The sequence below is a fragment of the Chiloscyllium plagiosum genome, chromosome 26, assembly GCF_004010195.1.
Source record: "Chiloscyllium plagiosum isolate BGI_BamShark_2017 chromosome 26, ASM401019v2, whole genome shotgun sequence".
Taxonomy (NCBI): Eukaryota; Metazoa; Chordata; class Chondrichthyes; order Orectolobiformes; family Hemiscylliidae; genus Chiloscyllium; species Chiloscyllium plagiosum.
In genome coordinates, this window is record NC_057735.1 from 35186901 (window position 1) to 35205830 (window position 18930).

Sequence of the window (18930 nt, forward strand, 5' to 3'; positions counted from 1 at the left end):
TTTGAGTGAGCATAATGTGTCCAAGCAGATTGATTAAAAATAACTTCAGCTTAAACTAAAAAAAAAATTAAGGGCGATATTAATTTGAAGAAAACAAGGACTGCAGATCCTGATGAAGGGCTTATGCCTGAAACTTCGATTCTCCTACTCCTCGGATGCTGCCTGACCTGCTGTCTTATCCAGCACCCCACTCTCAATATTAATTTGGTTAAAGTAAAACACTCGAACCTTTATTTCAGCATAGAAATATTGCTGCATTTCTTGAGAAGCTCTGGCAAGGTAATTGGCTTCACTGTAGAAAAATTCCATTAGAACTGTGGATGCTGGAAATCAGAAACAAAACTAGAAATTGCTGGAATATCTCAGCAGATCTGGCAGCATCTGTGGACAGAAAGCAGAATTAATATTTCAGGTCCAGTGGCCCTTCTGTTCTGAGGGGTCACTGGACCCGAAACATTAATTCTGCTTTCCCTCCACAGCTGTTGTCAGACCTGCTGAGTTTTTTCAGCAGTATCTGATTTGGGCTTCACTGTATTGTGGCAATCAAATACCTCCCTGAAAAGGACATCACCATGACTGCTTTTTAAAAGGACTTTTGGATGTAAGGTTTGGAGACTCCAAATGCTCAAAATAACATCAAAACTTTTCTCGGTTCAACGACTTGCTCAATGGAAATTCTGTCCCAACGTTATTACAGTTGATACAGGGTGGAGGTAAGATTCCTGACCTTTAATATGGTCATCATTAATCTGTTCATCTAAAAAGGACCAGATTTTGCTCCTGAGACAGTAGCTCGAGACAGGAAATTTGCCAGCTTGGAAAACCCACCTTGGTTTAAAAGACCCTGTTATATACTGTTTTTATTCTAGGCACGGTAGGGTTGGGTTCAGTGACCCTGAAAGATGATCACAGTGGGCCATGAGGGCAGGTAAATATGGAGATGGGCTGTTAGAAGGACTGCCTCTGCTACTTGTGTGTTACTTTAGAAAGGTGCAAGTCCTCAGCCCTCACAACCTTCACTCTCTCTTCTCACCATAATGATGTTGAATTAACACAGTGAGGCAACGTTAGGTGTTTCACATCATTGTGTGCCATCCTTATTTGCTTATTCTTCTTTGGAACTGAGATTTCTTGACATTTTACTGCAGGAATAAGTGCAGCAGAAACATTCTTTCCATTTTGTTACTTTAGATTAGATTAGATTAGATTAGATTACAGTGTGGAAACAGGCCCTTCGGCCCAACAAGTCCACACCGACCCGCCGAAGTGAAACCCACCCATACCCCTACATTTACCCCTTACCTAACACTACGGGCAATTTAGTATGGCCAATTCACCTGACCCTGCACATCTTTGGACTGTGGGAGGAAACCGGAGCACCCGGAGGAAACCCACGCAGACACGGGGAGAATGTGCAAACTCCACACAGTCAGTCGCCTGAGGCGGGAATTGAACCCGCTGTGAGGCAGCAGTGCTAACCACTGCCACCGTGCCGCCCACTGTGCCACCGTGCCGCCCACGGTTATCCATGTTTATATGCTAAAGTCCTATAATAGTCTGTGAGCAGAGTTGTTAAAAACATTTTTTTTTTAATAGATATTGCAGAAATTTACACTTACATAGATCCTTTTAACATTGAAAACAGCTCAAGTGGCCTGCAGAGGAAATATTCAGAAAATATCCTTAGAAATAATGAAAGAGATAACAGGAAGAGAGAGCTCAGTCATGGGGAGGTTTTCAGATTGACATTCAAGGAGAAGCTGGAGAGGCTGAGATGACTGCTCGATTACAGTTCAGGCAGTGAATGCTCAACCACTGTGATGAAGGTGTTATTAAGAGGTAAATACTAACTTAAGTAGCCACAAAGAATTGCTGCAATCATAAGCATTCTATTGCTCTGCAAAAACAGAGTCAGAGATGTACGGCACGGAAACAGACCCTTCGGTCCAACTTGTCCATGCCGACCAGATATCCCAACCTAGTCTAGTCCCACTTGCCAGCACCCAACCATATCCCTCCAAACCCTGCGTATTCATAACTTCAACTTAATTGCTCTTGTTTTCAATCAAATTCCATTTTTTTTGTTTCCCTGTGGATTTTATTCAGCTATAAATTTCAAATGTAACCCCTGCTCGTCCAACAGCACAACTTAAATCAGCCTCTTCCATTGATGAGGCTTGAGAGGCTAACACCTTTCCTAACTTTGGATAGGTTTGGTTATGGAGTGGAAGTCTGCACTATGGTCTAGTCTGTCTTAGGCCCTAAGGGTCAGTGTTGCACTAGTTGGTCGCCCTCATCTGCTGTACAATAACAATAATCTGGACCTTGTCTGCATCCCCATGCCAATTAAAAAAAACAAAAAAAAAAAAAACGGCCCTGGCATGGGTAATTTTCACTCTGGAGTGTTGGGGCAGGATCTAGTTAGGCCCACTGTTCCCTGTAGAAGATTTGAGGTGGCCTGTTGGGTTGGTTGGAAGGGCATCAACCGATCTACCAAACATCACATCTCTGAAAACTATGGGTAACTTTACCATTATCAATTCACCTAAAATTGGACTGTGGGAGGAAACCAGATCACCTGGCAGAAACTCAGGTAGACACAGGGAGAAATTGCAATCTCGACACAGAATCAACGGAGGGTAAATCAATCCCAGCGTTGAGACAGCAGTGCTAACCACTGAGCCTCCATACCACACCAAACCCCTCCAAGTGGTCAGTTATTAATGCAAAAACTTAGATTTTACTAATTACATTGATGGGAGTGATTCCTTTAATAGTCTCTTTAAAGTGTTAATTAAAAAAAATTGACCTCACTATACCCCTCTGAGAAAGTGTTTTTTTTCCCTCTTTGAAACTAAATCCTACTCCAGTTCATAATGAGCTCAGTTGTGATAGCCCTTTGGAATTGTCAACAATAAATTCAATGAAACTGCAGACGCACATGATAATGGGTTTTTCTATTCTGTAACAGACAGTCAGTCAGCAGGCCAGAAGTCAGTATCTTTTTTTTTGTAAACTTAGAGTTTTTTTTCATCTTTAAAGGGTTGGGTATTTAAATAACTTCAGTTCATGACACAAACAGAATTGTCAAAATGACTTACATCTACTGCATATATTCATGACTCTCATTATGAATGAGGGCACTTGGAACAGCCAAAATGGGGCCTGTTTGAACTGAGCACTCTCCCACCTGAGTTTGAATTTCCAGACTAAGCAACTTATGTCCTTGGTCTCTTTCTTGTTGCTGGCAAAAATAGGATGTGATGGACTTTTGGTGTGGGATTTCTGATACCCACCATCTTTGAAGATTCGCAGTGTTGTTCTGACTCTGAAATGCTAGCCCCAATTCTTAATCTTTTCCCATATCCCATCCCTTCATTCAGATCTCTTTTCTGATGTCAGTGTTGACTTCTTAGATGATGCTCCAGTGATGTAACTTGGGATATTTTTCCACAGTAATGATGGCATTTAAAGGAAAGTTGCTTCCACTATTGTTGTGATGGACCAGGTAGCACATACCGTTAAGGGCTGAGAGTTCTTCCCGTGTCGAGGTCAATATACATCCCTCTAAAACCACCAAAAGTATTATGAGATTACTTTGTGTGCAAAATGAGTGCTATATCTGCTGCATTACAAAATCATCTGATAGTTCTGAAGTGCCTTGACGTTTCTGAAATAAATTAATAAATGTAAAGACTGTATGCATCCTCCCCAATTTCTTTCCTCATTCAACATTATTGTTAATTTAATTTAATGTGGTTAAATTCCAAATAAATTTAAGCTTTTTACATTTGTGCCAACTGAAATCATTTGACATGTTGACTCTGGAATGAAAGCGTATGTAATGCTGCAGGACATTTGGCAATGATTTGATGTGATCCAGGTTTAAAAAATATCTCAAACAACCTTGAATTCATTTAAACATTTACACAGTATGGAGACTTCAAACAGTATTGGTTAACTATTAAGTTCTAATCACAGTTTGTGGAACTAATGCGTAAGCAGGAGTGTGAAGTGTCTGTTCCTACAGTATGAGAATGATAACATTTATCTGGATCACAGTGCTAAACTGCAGTACACGTATGAACTTTATCTAGGGAGATAGGGCAGTTCTCTTTCTAATCTGGTCAGCATGCATCTCCAGTCTCTCACTAATGTGGTGAGCTACTTTTTCCTTCTTCAACATCACTTTCTAAAATACATGATCTCTAATACAAGAGAAACCAATGTATGGGAACACGATTACCTGCTAATTCCTTTCTATGCCACACAGCATCCTGCCATAGAACTGGATTCTTTTACTGTCACGGAGTCAAAATTCCTACTGGCACTGTGGCTGCACCTATACCAGATGTACTGCAACAGTGAGGGTCAGTTAGCTCAGCTGGCTGGACAGCTGGTTACAATGACACCAACAGCATGAGATCAATTTCCTTACTAGCTGAGGTCACCATGAAGGTCCCACCTTCTCAACTCAAAGCTTTAAAAAAAAAAGTCACAGAACACTAGGTTCTAGTCCAACAACTTTATTTTGGAATAACAAGCTTTCAAGAGCGCTGCTCCTTCATCAGGTAGCTAATGGGGCAGGATTATAGGACACAGTGTCCTATGATCCTACCTCACTAGCTACCTGGAAGGAGCAGCGCCCCAAAAGCTTGTACATCCAAATTGGACCATAACCTGGTGTTGTGTGATTTTTAACTTTGTCCAACACCAGCACCTCCACATCATGGCTTCTCAAACATCCATTGCCAGAGGCATGGTGACGTTCAGTTTAACCTCACCACCAGTCGTCTCTCTAATGAGACGGATGTCCTCCAGAATTATGGTGACTTTTACTGCAGCAGCCCAAGTAGGCTGTTTACCACTACCTTCTCAAGGGCCATTTTAGGATGAGCAACAAATGCAGGTCGTAACAATTTCACTGTAAAACGGTCTAGCAAGCCAACCAGTTGTGGCAAGACTGCTAACTACAGATAAGTGCTGACCATATCAGCAATGTTCTCATCTCAAGAATGGATTAGAATATCTCATGCTCCTAGAACAATCTTGTTTTCATTTGTGCTGGGTGGTTGAATCACCTCTCATCTACATAATCTGCTGTGATTAATAAACCTATTAGTGACCACCCCATATTTATCTTGCTTTCCTTATCAAACTTATGATAATGCATCTCGTCCTTACTTATAACAAAACGTACATTCGAGAAATGTCTAGACTTGTTTTCACTTCCTAGAAATTGCCTAACTTGCCTCAGGTCTTCAGCATTTTCAGCCTATTTAAAATTATTTTTCCAAACAATTTCACTGGAAGGCAATAAAAGGAAGCAGATTCCAATTAAAGTTGAAATTTATCAGGGAATTAGCCATCAACTTGAAAGAAAGATCCTACAAATGAATATACTGTGTTCGCACATGGGAAATAACAACATAATTTACAGGTCAGCTCCAACAGAAGGCTTATTTGAACAATACTTTCAAAATGGCAAACATGTTATCACATACAGAGAGTTTGATTCATGTATAATTAACCTATAATCACAGGCCAAAAACAAGCTCTAAAGAAAACATCTATTCACTTGTATAATGAAGGAGGAAGTGATCTGGATTTTGTTTGGGTAGTATCGCTAAATTTGTCAGCTTTTGTTGTCACCACTTGACTAAAACCGAAGAGAAACATCAGGTGTTTGCACAAGTACTGAATAATGGAGAAATCAAAAGGTTACTGTCCTGTCACCATGTCAAAGTTGTGCCTTAAATATTCATGTAGACTGTTAGCTGACATTTCGAGTCCAGATGACTTTTCAGAGTTTCTGCTCTGATGAGGAGTCATTTAGAGACTTGAAACATTAGCTTACTCTCTCTCCATGGATGCTGCAATCTGCAGCATATATGTTTTCAGTACAGGTTCCAGCATCTGCAATGATTTGCTCCCCCCATAAACTTAACTCTCTTGTAACCATATTAATGAGATCTTCCAGTCTTACACTGTCATTCTCTGCTTGGAAAACCATGCAAAATGTTACAGCTTGTTCAATGAGATCTAACTGAGCTGTTACTGGTGTAGTAACTTTATAATTGCTTCTAATCACCCTCAGCTAGTCCTGAAAAATTTAATTTCATATTTGTGAAATATCTACTTTTAAAATAATTTTTTAAAAATTCTACATAATTGGCAAAAGTTTCAATAAAATTAATGTCTTGAAAGCCTATCTGTTTTTATTTTACCTTCAATTTTAATGCAGTTGTGCATTTATTTCTGTTCTAAAATTAAAATAAAGTGGATGATTGAAAGTTCTTCTGCATTTCTGGTTTGCTATGCACAAATTATTTTTGAAAGCTTCAGGCTCCTTTGCTGATATCATTGCAGGCCTAGACATCTCTTTAATGTGATGCCAATTTGAAACTATCAAGGCGAAATGGATAACGTCTGCCACACAGATCACGAGACTACTCGATCTGTGTATACTGTTTTCTTACAGATCAACAATAAATGATTTGCATTGGTGCTGATGGTTAAATTCAGACCAATAAGTCGTGGGGGGGGCTTCATATTAACTTGAGGTAGTATCATGCAATTTTTCTTTCCTCTCTGAAGATACATTTCCAATATTCCTTTTCCTGGCTGGATGTGATTTGAAAAAAAACTGACAATCTTTAAAGACAATTGCATTTTAAAAAGGAATAAGATTGCCTTTAAAAACTGAAGGCCTGTGACCGATGGTGTGTCACAAAGATCTGTGGTGGGCCCACTTCTTTTCATCATTGATATTAATGATTTGGATGTGAATATAAGAGGTGTGGTTAGTAAGTTTGCAGATGGCACCAAAATTGGTGATATAGTGGACAGCGAAGAGGATTGTTTCAAAGTACAACAGGACCTTGATCAGATGTACCAAGAAGTTTAATCTAGATGAATGTGAGAAGTTGCATTTTGGTAAGGCAAATCAGTGCAGAACCTTTACACTTAATGGTAGGGCGTGTTGTCAACCAAAGAACTCTAGGGGAACAGGCGCATAGTTCCTTGAAAGTGGAGTCACAGATAGACCGGGTGAAGAAGGTATTTGTCACTCTTGCTTCCATTGGTCAGTGCATTAAGTATAGGAGTTGAAATGTCATGTTGCAGTTGTACAGGCCACTTTTAGAATATTGGATTCAATTCTGGTCTCCCTGCTATTGTTAAACTTGAAAAGGTTCAGAAAAGACTTACAAGGATGTTGTCAGAACTGGTAGGTTTGTGCTATAGGGAGAGGCTGAATGGGCTGGGAAATTTTTCCCTTAAGTGTCAGAGGCTGAGGGGTGACCTTATAAAATGTTTAGAAGATCATGAGGGGCATGGATACAGTGAATAGCCTAAGTCTTTTGCCCTCAGGGTAGGATAGAGGGAATAGATTTTAAAAGGTGAGAAGAGCAAGATTTAAAAGGAACCGGAGGGAAAAACTATTTTCATGTAGACGGTGGTGTGCACGCTGCCAGAGGAAGTGGAGTTGGGTATAATTATAACATTTATCTGGATAGGTATAGGAATAGGAAAGGTTGAGAGTAATGTGGGCCAAGTGCCTGCAAATGGGATTAGATTTATATAGGATATCTGGTCTTCATGGACAAGTTGGACCAAACAGGCTGTTTCCATGCTGTACATCTATGACTTTATTTAGCCCCTCATCCCTCTTAAAACAAAAAAACTTTCCTATTCATAGACCCAACCAAATGCCTTTTTAAGTGTTGTAATTGTACCCATTCAAATGAGGAATGGGTATCATTTAATCCCTCCTCAGCTGGATTTAGTTAGTTGAACTCACTCAGATATGGTGCATTATATTCTTTTATAATTCACTATTAATGCAGTCTGAAATAAATAGTTTCTTTTTCTGAAAGGCAGGGGATCAAAGAAAGATTCTTATCAGCATTGCCGGCCCCATAAATACACTATTATTGATAGTTTGAAAGAACTATGAAATTTGACATTAAACAGTAAATTTACAAAGGCAAAAAAAATATAATTCTGTATTAAGATTTTATTTGGAAAATATAAATATTATTCTACTATGTCTAAAACCCAAGAATACTCTTTAATCACACGATACATTATCAGAAGGTAATGTATCAAGCAAAGACATTTCTGTCTTCAGGCCCATAGACATGATTACTCTCATACATCAGTGCCTTATTGAATCTATATATTTGAAATTCAATACAACTGATGGTATGAACTGTACTATGCGGAGAAACCATTTAATTCTTAAGCAAATTTTCAGTCATGATCACAACACGACAAATCAAGAGATTTTAAGTTTGCAAAACAGCTAGCCAAGTCCAAGTCCTCGGTTTGTCTCTTAACTTGTTGCCATAACAAATACAGACTATAATGTCATCTAAATGTTGAAGAGTCAGTCAAGGCCTATAGTCCATGGTTAATTAAACTGCTGTTATATAAAATGGATAAAAAAATGGAAGGAACAAGGAGGAGTGAAGAGTAAGCCAATAGTGTGCTGTGGATAAACAGTTGGTCCTCCTAGCCTCGGTAGCAGGCTACCTAAATTGAAATAAGTGGCCAGTGCACAGCACTCTCACCCACTCCCAAGAGGCCTCTTCTATTCTGTTGAGTGGGTAAGGCCCAGTCAACATCCTTTAGGCCTGTTGAAACCTTTACGTTGCAAGTTAAAGACCACATAGGCACTTCCACCAACATAATTCAGTGAGTGGGAATAAGAAAAGTAAACTGGCTCACTACTTTTAGGAGAAAGTGAGGACTGCAGATGCTGGAGATCAGAGCTGAAAATGTGTTGATGGAAAAGCGCAGCAGGTCAGGCAACTTCCAAGGAGCAGGAAAATCGACGTTTCGGGCATGAGCCCTTCATCAGGAAGGGCTCATGCCCGAAATGTCGATTCTCCTGCTCCTTGGATGCTACCTGACCTGCTGCGCATTTCCAGCAACACATTTTCAGCTCTGGCTCACTACTTTCCCAACTCAGGGGTAAAAAGGTGGGGAGGAAGGGGTTTACCTCCTTTGAAAAGTTCCCTGTGCCCAGCTACTAAATGGAATTCTTTGTACCATCCTTCCTACCTACACCTCTTAAATACAACCCCACCAACTCCCATCTCACACCCACCCACCCCCAACCAGCATTTCTGATTCCTCCCTCAGACTGACTTACCTTGAAGTGCTGTATCCAGGAATCCCTTCTGGCAGGAACCACAACTGGGGCTAGCCAGCTCCCAGCCAATTGAATTGGCCAGCAACTCTAGAGGGCTGACTCCTGTCCCTGAGGGGCACTAGGATTCTATCCTCACTCTGTCTAAGTGCTGTCACATATAATTGCTGCTTAGGGCTGCTCCTTTTAAAGTCTGCAGCTCAAAACTGACTTTACTGCAACTGAATTCACTGGGCTACCATTAGAAATTAACTATTCAATTAGCATATGGACATGTGCATAATCAGCTTGAATTAGAAAAAGGGATAGTTTAGTGCTGCAAACTTGTTTATTGGAAATTGCAACAAAGCCAGTGAAATAAATATTTTTGGTAATTGTAAAGATACATAGCCTCAAAAGGCAATTAAATCAAGTAACCATACTTCAGAGCTATACTAAGGTTTTCAATTGACCTTGCTTAGTTAGAATATTCACTGAGGTATGTAAATTCATTAACATGTGCAAGTGGACTAGAGTTGTTTTGTCACCATGGGTGCTGGGGAAAAAATAAGCACTACCGCACTTAGGTGGTAGTGTGGGGGTTAAAAAAGAAAGGGGAAAGAGAAAAAAAAAGGAAAAAAAAAAAACACAAGAAAAGGGCAGTGTTTGTCACTAAAAAAAAATAGAGTTGTTTTGTGGAAAAAAAAACATCATGGGACAACAGTTTGCCAAGAAAGAAGACCAGCTGAACTGAATATCCATTGTGAACAATTTGTTAACAGGTGTTATGAAGAAACTTAGACAGAAGTAACTAATAGTGGAGTTGTGGCAATGCTGAACCTTTTGGGAATTGATTTGATATCTAGAGGTGGAATGTTACTGGGAGAATAAAACTGGAGAGAAAACAACCCATGATGAGGTGAAAATGATTGATCAAAGCCAGAAAGTAGATGTGAACATTCAGGAAGCTCAAGAACAGTATCTCAAATCAAAGTTCAGACAAATAATTCAATATTTTGAAGGTTATTATGAAATAAAAGCAAATCAATGTACCCCACAAAAACTTTGAACAAATTCTTTCCTCCCTGGAGGTGGTGACTCAATGAAGTAATTGGGTGAACTGACCCTGGAGAGAAACTCATCCCTTTCTTGTGATCTCAGCAAGTAAGTGCTGGGCAGGAATGTCTCTCAGCAACTTTCTCCATTTAACCAATAGTTAAAGCCCTTCAGTGGTCAATTAATGGCCACTAAAGAGCCTCAATTACTTACCTACCCAAGTGGATAGAAAAGGTGGTTGATATCCCAGTTACCCACACACCAGGTTTTGATGGGGGTGGGGGAGAAAGAGGGCAGTGTTTTGGGTCAATTGGAGGCAAAGATCGTTAACAAGAGAGTGCCTTCTGAAAGCCTCGTCCCTGCTTTTGCCTCTGACACCACTGAGCTTCCCCCCCTCCTTCAAAATTCCCATCCAATGAGAAGAATAAAAATAAACTGCCCTCTTGCAGCTGGATCCTCTCTGGAGTAAGTCTTGACCAGCAATCACCAGGACCTGGAAGCGGCTGACCTCTGATTGGCCAGCAGCTTTTATCCTTTCTCAGCTCCTGCATTTTCATCATTCAAAATCTTCGAAGATATTCCAATAGGTATGAAGTGCTTTGGAATATCGTGAGTTGGAAAAGGTGCTTAGAAAAAGCAAGTTCTTGCCTTCACTGACTGGCTTTGCGAGTCTAATCTAGGTACCCTTCTCACCATCTCCATCCAGACAAGTAGTACCTTGGGGCAAATGAAATCAAAATTGATAGCATTGTCAATGCAATCCCATAGGTAACAGAGGGATTGTAGCTCATGGATTCTCAGTGCTTTTTTTTATTACTTACAACATTAATCACATATTTCCTGTTGACAAATTTAAATTTGGTGATTAAGTTGAAATTAATTTAAAAGATTAAAGAACTATTGAAACACTCTACATATGAGAAGTTGAACTATGACGGTAAGGATAAGTTTTCACTAAGCTGCAACTGCCTTCTAATGGTAATGAAATATGATAGAGTAAGATTTTTGCTTTGGACATGAATCTAATATAAAATTACATCCAGTATTGCTTATGTTTTGAAAAGTGATTTATTTTTATCCCCTGTTTCCATGCAAAGTATTTGCATATTGGTCAATGCAAAATCTGCCTTCCACCAGTTCAGTAATTTAAACGTACTTCCAAAATCTTTAAAAATATTCCTTCATATTATTGTGTGGTAAGAGGGTGAATTTTGATTAAAATAACTGAAAATAGTCCTATCATAAAAAACAAACATTTTAGTTATTGTAGCAATTCATCACCTCTGCGTGTAACATAATTTTAAATTATTGAAGTTCACTTTTCAAATATATCAAGTGTGATCTTCAAATACATCAAGTATTTTCTTGTAATATTGGAGTATAATAGTGCTATCTAAAACTCGTTAGTGAAGGACAGAAGTGTGGCCAATGTTTAAACACTTTCATAGGCATTAATTTATGGATGTACACATTACAAGTGTATAATTCTTAACCCAGCAACCATAGTTTCACTCTGTCTTTAGTGGCACAAGTGAATCCCTAGTTAATATCCACCACTTATACACAATTCAACATAACAACATCAGTAGGAAACAATGGTATCATGATAATATTATTCAATTAGTAATCCAAAGGCGCAGGCCACTCTTCTGGGGACATGAGTTCAAATCCCTCAATGGTAACTAGTGGAATTTGAACATTAATAAATCTGGTATATAAGGCTAATATCAGTAATGGTATTCATAACACTGTAATTGATTGTTGTAAAATCACTTATATATTGTTTGGAGTCTCTTTGCCTAAAGATCCAGCTTAATGTTTGGATGTTCTTCAAAAGCACACAAATTAGATGTTGTGTTACCATAGTTTTACTAGATCATTTGGCTGTTCTCTCATTAGAGAGAGAAGACTGGTGGTGATTTAACCTGAGGGCCACCCTCAGGTGAGTCCTTCATGGTAACCTCAACCACTGAGGGAATTGAACCCACACAGTTGGCATCATACTACTTCATAAACCAAATGTCTAACCAGCTGAACTAAACCAACCCTCACCACAACTGTGTATAGTTTGTGGAAATTTCCAGTGGGAGGTGAAAAAGGGTGTACAGTTTTGTGGACAAAGCCAACTATCAAAATGATATTTTTTAAATTAGCACAGACGATCATGGAATCTAGATTTGCTCTAAATATAAATTGTATTTAAAATCTGGAATCTTTTGCAACCGTTGCAAAAACAACTATTATTTATGTAGCAGAGTAAAATGCTTTACAGGAATAGTGTAGCATATAACACCAGATCCATTAAGTGAAATGACCAAGAATTTGGCCATAAAGTTTCTTTTTTAACGAGTATGTTGAAGGTCAGAGGCAGCCAGGAAGACTGACAGCTGTAGGGAAGATATTCCAGGAAAACTGAAGGTGTAGGCATCAATGGCAATGTCATTAAAATTGGGGTGTAGAGGAAGCCAAATGTAATGCAATACAGACACCTTGGAGGTTTGTGAGATTTTAAGAAACTTGCAGGGGAGGAGTTAAGGTTGAATTTGGAAACCAACACGCAAATTTTAAAATCAAAATTATTGTTTTATCAGAAGCTAATATAGGTCAGTGCACACAGGGATAATAACTGAACTGATCATGGCATGGTTTAAAACACAGGTGGCCAAGTTTTGGATGATTAAGGATAAATTTTTTCTAATTTTCATTAAAAGTGCTGAGAAAGCCAACGCAAAGTGAATGAAAACTCAAAAGAGTTTCAACAAACACAAAAATGTTCTCCAGCATCTCACTTTCAATGGTCATGAAATAACTGTGCTGCATCTTAATAAGGAGACTCTAGGAGTATGTTAAAAGCCTTTTCTGTTATTTAAAGCCTTGCAAGTTATCAATAAACTTTTAAAACTTGTATCACAAATCTCTAACTTGATACTTTACTAGAAAGAATCTGTATCTTGCAGAACAGACAGCTAAACTAGATCACAGCACATACTGTCCTGCATTTGCTTGTAGTTACATTTGTGAGATAAGGTCACTGATAACAGAGGTAGCGGCGGTCAGATTGAGGATGATGCAATTTTACAATAAATCATTTGAGGGTTATTAATAGTATGGGAGGAAAAATTCTGAGTTTGTCTGACTTCCAGCTAAACCAATTTAAATAAATTTTTATGACATCATATTCTGCTGGAGTCAACAATTCTTCCAAGTTTTAATTCGAATGCATTGCACATGTACACACATCTTCAATCATGGCTCCATTATTGCCCTTAATTTTTTTATTTCTTTCAGTTATTTTCCATGTCCCTTGTAAAACAGTTTTTTTCTTTCTTTACTTCATAACTTCATCTCTCCATTTTTCTCACTATTCCAGCAATTGATAAGCAAGAGACACAGATTGTAATCCCATTTCAGCATATGGAATCACACTTATTTTTAACAATGATATAAGCAATACCCAGTTTCTAATAACCTGCAGGCATATGGTGATCATTCAACTGGATTTTGAGTTTGGCAGCTTTACGATCATATTCTGATAGTAACCCATAAATGATTTAATTCAGTTGCTGTGTTGGGATTTGAATTTATATCAGTAATCTGTTTGCTGTATCTGTGCAAGAGCAAATTACTGCTGATGCTGGAATCTGGACTGAACAAACTAATACTGGAGATCACAGCAGGTCAAGCAGCATCCACAGAGAGAAAGCAAGCCAACATTTTGAGTTTTGAATTACACTTCACATCAGCTTTGATGGAGAGTCATCTAGACTCGAAACATTAGCTTGTTTTCTCTCCATGGATGCTGCCTGACCCACTATGATCTCCAGTATTTTTTGTTCTCAGTTGATATACCTGTGCATTAGCTATTGCAATCATGACATGCAGTTGCTTGAAAGAAACTCTCCTGCTATGGAGATTGCTTGCAGGATTTATTTCAGCAGATGCACAATTTCATCGTTGCTTCAGCAATATACCAAGACCTGGAAAGATAGTTCTTCAAAGAGGTTGTGGATAGTCTTGGTTCATAAAGAGAGCTGCCCGAGGAATGGTAGGTGTTGACAGGTCACTTCAGAATAAGGCAAATCTTATTGACATGCCTTTTATCTGTTTCTCTCAGTATCCCAAACACTCAAATCCTGATGAAGGGCTTTTGGCTAAAACGTCGATTTTCCTCAGATGCTTTTCCAGCACCTCTCTAATAACTCAATAATACTCAAATAACTGATGTTATTAAAAAAAAACAAATATGGCAATTGTGCTTTTAATCATTGCTTCTGTTCCCAAGCTGGGCTGATTTGATATTCAATACAACCTTTGCACCATAGTTGGTAAATGTAATCTTACAGCAAAATAAAACATTTCTTTATCATTCAAAAACATAAAGAAAACAGCAGTCAAACTGTCCATATCACTGCTAACAACAACTCATGGTCTGCCTTTTATCAGATCACATTTCAAAGAAGAGGTGCTATGGAAACCTGTGAGGATGGGGTTTTAATGAACAAAATAGTTGAAAAGATTTGATCACCCATTGTTCTAACCCTTCACAAAATAGGACATAATAATGCCTCATATTTCCCTTCCAGTGCGCAAGACTTTAGGTTAATTAATCTTGTTTTCCACGAAAGCAATTCCAAATTCTGTAATGATTACTAGTGATTAGATCTTTTAAAACAAAATATGTGTAATGGAATGTCATTGTGTGAGTTCTATCTGTGCATTGTGTGCATAAACAATATAATTCTCTCTTGTTCAGAAACTACAACAGCAGCAGCTATGAAATTAGATCCCTCTCTGATTTGCTTAGTATGCAGTTAACATTAGTAGATCATACATTATTGAGAATACTATATGCTGATTTGGTAGCTGTCACGCATTTTGACTGCATACTGTTGCATTTGATTGATTGTTTTGACTTGATTAATTGCATTACCTAATGAAAGATGTGACACTAACTTTCTGACATACTGAATAATTTTTTTCCAACTGCACAGTCATCTGTGGAGTCAATCAAAACTCCATGAAAATGGTTTCGTGGATGATCTAAAGATCCGGAGTAATTCTGGAGAAATCTAATTCTGTGATGATAACAACAGTATCCATGAACAATTGCTTTATAAACACCATGGCACTCAATAATTCCACAAGGAACATTTCAAGTGACAGAACTAAGATCTATTTCCCAGACTCCATTTGAACTTTGTTACAGAATAAATAAATACAACGGCTGACAATTTATCTTATTCTTGTAGAGAAATCAAAGTGAATCTCTGTAAAGGAAATTGGCTACAACCATTTCCTTTTTATCTCTAAATTTTAAAAAAACTTGTGTATTTGACTATTCCATCATTGTTTATTCTATTAAAAGAATGAATAGTTTCAAAGCATTCCTTTGATTTGGAAATGAAACTTCAGATATTTTAGCATCATACTGACTGTCATTTTCAGTCATCATTGCACTTAGAAAAAACTGAAGTAACACTGAAAGGGACAATAATACAACCTGATGAATAAGCATTGCTTTGCTTTTGAACTTAGTCTGTTAAATTCATGCTTGTTGATTTAAAAATCCAAAATACTGATAGTAATTGCAAATGACAAATTGTCCCTTTTCATTTTCGAAATGCTGAATTTAATGGAAGATTTTCACTTTTTGTCAACATATAAATTGGGTTGTTAGATAATTACCTAAAGCATTAGTCTAAAGTGAAGTCTACACTATATTTAACAGAGATTTTAAGTTGGTAACCCTAATCATACAAAGATATACATTATTGTAAATTTAATACACATCCACCTAAACATTAGAAGAGGTGATGGCCAGTGGTATTATTGCTGGACTGTTAATTCAGAGACCCAGGTAATGTTCTGGGGATTCAGGTTCAAATCCTGCCTTGTGGAAGTTGAATCCAATAAAAGAAAATCTGGAATTAAGAGTCTAATAATGATCATGAATCCATGGTTGATTGTTAGGAAAATCCCTTCTGGTTCACTTATATCCTTTAAGGAGGGAAATTTACCATCCTTGTCTGGCCTTCATGTGATTCCAATCCCACAACAAAGTATTTGACTCTTCACTGACCCACTAGGCAATTAGGGATGGGCAATAAATGCTGGCTGAGCCAGCAACATTCTCATTCCATAACTGAATTTAAAAAAAGATACAATTACTAGTATCAATCATACACTACATTAAAACAAAAAATGTTACTGAGGAAATTAAATTTTGTCAATCGCAATGGGATAAAGCAAAGTCAGTGGTAAAGAAAATTGGATTTAAAATAAATGTAAAACAAATGATTTGGTCCATGTCTGTTTAGTAACAAAAAAAGAGCAATTTCTCCTTCATTACCGGTAAAGCTAAGACTATTTCTTAGCCACATTGAGTGGTTGAGTGCTGAACTGAAAGGAGCAACGGATATCGAGAGATGCAGGTAAATCTGTTACATTACTCCCAGCATTCAACTTCTAACAAGAGACCTGGAGGCAGGTTGCAGTCCTGGACACTGAAGCAAAATTTTCATTTATATAGCTCCTTCAATGTTGTTTAACATCTCAAGGTTAGCGAACAAAATTTGACACTGAGCCATATAAGGAGGCAGCGAGTTTTGACAATATTTGTAGCTCAGGTTGAGGTTCTGGATGTACGTTTGCACGCTGAGCTGGAAGGTTCATTTTCAGATGTTTTGTCACCACACTAGGTAACATCATCACTGAGCCTCCGGATGAAGCACTGGTGATATGGCCTGCTTTCTTTTTGTGTGTTTAGGTTTCCTTGGGTTGGTGATGTCATTTCCTGTGGTGATGTAATTTCCTGCTCTTTTTCTAAGGGTGTGGTAAATGTTTGGCTTCTCTAAGGATGGATGTGTTGTCCCAGTTGAAGTGGTGTCCTTCATCATCTGTATGTAAGGATACTAGTGAAAGTGGGTCAAGAGGAGAGTGGCTAGGGTTTCTAGACATGTTTTGTCTGCTTGTTGGGGTTTGTTGCTGTCAGGTCTCTCAGTCTCCCCTACATCAAAGACATCTCGGAAATGACTGCCAGACTACTCAGACCTCTTGGCATCATGGTAGCCCACAAACCCACCAACACACTAAAACAACAGCTAATGAACTTGGAAGACCCGAAACAAACAACAAGCAAACTAATGTCATTTACAAAATACCTTGCAAGAACTGTAACAAACACTACATTGGACAAACAGGCAGAAAACTAGCCACCAGGATACATGAACACCAACTAGCTACAAAAAGACATGACCTACTCTCACTAGTATCCTTACATACAGATGAGGAAGGACACCACTTCAACTGGGACAACACATCCATCCTAGGACAAGCCAAACAGAAACACGCATGAGAATTTCAAGTGGAACTGTATCAAAAATCACCTTAATTTGGATCCCATTTACCACACCCTGAGAAAAAGAACAGGAAATGATGTAACCAACCCAAGGAAGCATAAAACATAAATAGAAAGCAGGCCATGTCACAGTGCTTCATCCCATGGCTCACTGATGATGTTACCTAGTATGGTGACGAAAACGAACCTTCCAGCTCAGTGAGCAAGCCTACATCCAGAATATATGGAGGTACTGGGACAGTTATTTGGTAAAAGAAATGGCTGTTAGAGTAGATTTTACAACAGATAAAAGCAGAGATCTCCCCTTACCCATTACTTTTATACATCCAGTACTTATTTGTAATACCTTACTTGTGATACAGCAATCCTATACTAAATGTGATAAAGAGGTATAATTTGTTCTTAAAATTTGGAATTTGGAGTTGAAGATAGAGGTAAAATAGGTTTGCATTTCTAGTTCAGTGAAAGTAACTTTTTTTTTACACTAGGTTACCAAGCATTTAGAACAAGGAACTAACTACATAATTTCCAAGAAATTATGTGATTTAATTTAATTGCCTCAATCAGGTACATTAATTCATGAAATTTTAGAAAGTTGAACATTTTATGATGTACAGTGAAACAAATCAGCACTACTAATTGTTTGAATTCAGTGGAATTCAGTTTCGATCCAGGATTAGGTTTCTGCTCAAGAATCAGGACTTCAGATCAGAACGGTTTCATATCAGCAGAATAGTAAGATAGTTTGTGGCATCTCCAACTTTCAGTTTGTTACAATCAAGAAGAGAGTTAGGCCATTAGAACTGGAAATAGGATTCTAGGCCATTAACATGGTAAAGAATCCATTAAGTAAGAAATGAAAAGCATTGAGATAGATGGGGCTGTTCATTATTACTGAATATGTAAAAAAGAATAATACTGGAAAGTACGTTGAAACTTTGTTTTGCTATTTATGTTGAGAACTTTCAAAACTGTATTTTATGTGTATATTTCTTTTGAGTAATAACCTTATTATTTTGTTAAACAACACTGGAAGCCCTTATGAATCTGTTTCAGTGACTAACCATAATGGTAACCAGCTGAGACAATAAAGTTATGATCTATCAAATCCCCAGGTTTCCCCTGAGATTTGACTTGTCCAGTATTATCATCAGCTGGGATAATTACACAAGTTACACACCATATTAGAGACCTCGATAAAAGAAACACTCACTGGAACTTTAGCAGCACACCACTATTTTCACAAGGTTAACTCAGAGGAGGAAACTTATCTCAGACACCAATAAAAAGCTTGCATTTCCTAATCTAATTTAGTTGTAAATTAATTTAAGGTTTTGATGCGAGCATAAGAGGTACAGTTAGTAAGTTTGTAGATGACACCAAA

At 38.0% G+C, this 18930-nt stretch overlaps 1 protein-coding gene across 3 annotated transcripts in view; it reads right to left on the reverse strand.

Annotated features, from left to right (window-relative positions):
• LOC122563244 (adenosine receptor A1-like) overlaps positions 1 to 18930 on the reverse strand; it is a 74628-nt gene that overhangs the window by 35573 nt on the left and 20125 nt on the right. The window contains exon 1 of one of the 3 annotated variants that reach the window (XM_043716863.1): positions 9158 to 9441. The exons of the other annotated variants lie outside the window; for them this stretch is intronic. The gene's annotated coding sequence lies outside the window, so the exon portion shown is untranslated. Of the gene's footprint in view, positions 1 to 9157; positions 9442 to 18930 lie in introns of those variants that run through there. 3 annotated transcript variants of the gene reach the window in all.